Source organism: Malurus melanocephalus, unplaced genomic scaffold, assembly GCF_030028575.1.
Source record: "Malurus melanocephalus ecotype Western Australia unplaced genomic scaffold, MMel_1.1 scaffold_6, whole genome shotgun sequence".
NCBI lineage: Eukaryota > Metazoa > Chordata > Aves > Passeriformes > Maluridae > Malurus > Malurus melanocephalus.
The window spans coordinates 2,146,538-2,149,888 of NW_026623238.1; positions in this window are offsets into that span (position 1 = coordinate 2,146,538).

Below are 3,351 nucleotides of genomic sequence, written 5' to 3' on the forward strand. Positions count from 1 at the left end.
AGATCACAGTTTATTGTGGGAGCAATTGATTTTCATCATTCTCATCATTTCAGATGGAGACACAAATGTTTTAAGTAACTTTACCAAGACACGGGTAAGAAAATACACTTATTCTGAGGAGCAAGAGGACAACTCTTGTGAATATTCTTGCAGCAATTGCGGCACATATTTAAATTGCACATCAGACACAGTACAAATATTAGCTTTCAAATGTATGCAACTTATTAAATGATAAGTGAAATTGCTGTAGAAATAGACATTATTAGAAATATGCCACTGAACCATATTTTTAATTTTACTTGAAGCCTTAAGGTCATACAAATTCCATTTAAGTGATATAAAAGTCTCTGACTTCCAGAGGCAATAGTCATATGCAGAACATAAGAGGGCTTAGATTATTAGGCAAATATTCCTAATAGTTTAAACCAAAAAAAAAAAAAAAAAAAAAAAAAAAAAAAAAAAAAAAAAAAAAAAAAAAAGGGAAGATGAAGATGAGACTCACTGGTTTCCAGCAGTTATGGCATGCATGTATGCACTACTGGGTTGGTTGTCTCTGCTCGTTCAAATTCCTCCACCCTCCACAAAAACCCTTTCTATGAGTTCATTCTATGGGACTCATTAATGAATATTTTTCTAAGGGCTTTGGATGTTGTCTTTTTTTTCTTTTTTATACGCTCCCTCAAGAGCAGACATGAGAGTGATGCCAAGGTCTGAGCTTCCCTCTATGCTGTTCCATCACTGTCCAGCCTYCCTTGCTGACTCTACTCTGACTCACTGGCAATACACTCGTTATCCCCTTTGGCTRGCAGGCAGGCATTCAGCTATTCCTTCAAAACTTAATTTGCCCAGTGGACTCTGCTTCCAGAGTAAGAATACCAGAACACAATGCAAATGATCACACTGTTAACTTTGAAAACATCAGTGCTAGCAGTCAGTTGTTGAGAAGCAAGCCTGTACTCTCAGCGCATTTCTCGTGGGTGGGTATTTATGTACCCAAAATGCCATCCAGAACTGGCAGGCTTTTGAAGCTGATGATGAAGGGGCTGGGACTATCCTCTCCCCTTGTCAGAAAAGACACTGTTAGCACTCAGGAGCTGAGGTTTGCTTCTGCTCCCTGCTTGTTTACCCGCTTTTATGGGTTCAGCCATGGGGACTTCAGCCCCAGAGTGTGACAGAGAAATTCCTGTAGTGATGWTGTATTTATGAACTGGCTCCTACTTCCATTCTCCCCAAAAGACATAGATTTTTACTTGATCTTATCTACRTGAAAAGATTTCCAGGAAAAGTGATTTTTGTTGTTGGACATGAAAGTGYCTGAGATTCAAGAATTTGTGGGAATTAAATTCACAGCATGAATTCAGGAATCTAAAMAGAAATTATTCTACRGATTTATTTCCTTTTTCTTTTTCTTATTTTTTCTTTTGCCATGAATTACTAAATGTGACTGCATTTCCTGTTCTTAACTCTCTCCCTGGACATATTTAGTTTAACTATGCTTTCAGTCACCCTAGTATAAACCCAGATGAGTTTCAATAAGTTCAGATGAAGAAGGCAAGATTTTTATTTGTGCAACTATGAAGAAAATTTTATTTAGGGCTCTTGTATACTGTTTCACTATTTGTAGGAAAGTTCTGATCAAAATACAAGTTGAAGTTTTCAAAGAGATTATTTTCATAAATCAATATCCCAGCAAGTCTAGTCAGTYAAAGAAACAAACACATCCCCCCAAAAAATAATCAACCAAAAAACCTCCAAAAAATACCCCACTTTATTTTCCTGGCTCTGTTAATCTCTTTTCTCTGAATGTTTCTCTTTGTTTGGTTTTGAGCCCTAAATAACAGCAACTTGCTAACAGCACAGACTTGATTTAAAACTAACAATGACAGTCTAAGTCCCCCTGAAAAAGGGTTAAACATAGGCCGCACACTAAAGTATCTGCTTAAAAAAATAAGTCYTTAAATCATTTTTTGTTTAAGAGAATTTATTTTCACCCTTCTCCCTTTCAAAAAGGAAAAAAAAAAGTGAGACCATCTTAACTGTAAGAGCTAGTTTATTCAGGTGGTATGAATCAGACAGGGCYCACTGATGCAAACTATAGCCTCAGAAAGCACAGCAGGCCCTGAGCCTCACAGGCTGCCCCACGAAAAGAAGCATAACAAAAACCAGAGAAGAACAGGCCTGCAGTAATCTCCTTGCCCTGGCTAGAAAACAGGGGTGAAGGAAAGCTGCCCTCTCATTATGGTTTTGGTCTCAAGGTTAGAATTAGACCCTTAGGGTAAGCAGCTGTCAATTAGAGATAACTCCAACCAATGCTGTCTGAAATCTTGGACTTATCTCCTAGCAACTCCCCTTCTTTCAGGGCAGCAACCCTCCACTCTGCCTTCAGCTCAAGAGTCATCTTGAAGACAGCGAAATAACCTTTTCAATTTGGGCAGATGCATAAAAAATCCAGCTTCCACAGCCTGCATGAAGCCTGCGTGACATTTGACTGAAGCCGGGTTTTAATCTTGGTTGATTATATATTTGCTTTGTTTCCATGCTGCAGATGTTGAGAGGTGATTTTGCTAAAAGAGCATTCTCAGTTAATACCTATAAATTCAGTGGGTTTTAGTCACATGGCGGTTTGCTGAGAGAGACACAGGGTTATCACGCTTGTGCATCTGCTGATGCATCTCTCCTTCCCATTCTCTTTTACACCAGAAGAAATCTGCCAGGAGTGGTGAATGAGGAGTGGCCATGGTTACGGCAGCAGCTCTGGAGTCCTCTCTCTGGCGTGGCAGGGTGTGCAGAGCRGAGACAAGCATAAATCCTATTAAAAAAAGCAAGAGGTTATGCACCATTTGTGCAGGGAACACGACTGAATTTGAGGGGGAAGTTTAAAACACACCAAGAAGCACCTCTATTTCTATTTATAGGGTTTGCCATTCATTAGATCTTTTTTTAGATCCTTGGAGCAGTCCCTTTGCCTAACAATGTGAAAGGAGAGAGGGAGAGGGGGATCAGAGAGAGGAGGAGCAGGGAAAGAGAGAAGGGGTGCTCATGAAAAAATAAGAGGGGGGGACACACAATAAGGACAGAGCTCATCTTTGATTCAGTTGGGGTCCGTATTCACAAAGAGATCACTCAGAAATTTTGTACAAATGGCAGGAGCAGAATGTGAGTGCAATGAGGGGCCTAATGCAGGCACTTGTCCTGTAATCAAAGATTCAGCTCAACATGAGTCCTTTGTGAGACAACAGCATCATTCTCCACCCGGGCTAACCCCTGAATGCAGAGCAGCTCTCTCAAGCAAGGCAGGCAGGATGAGCTTCACATTTCTTTGTCTTCTTTGGAAAATATCATCTTTTTTTT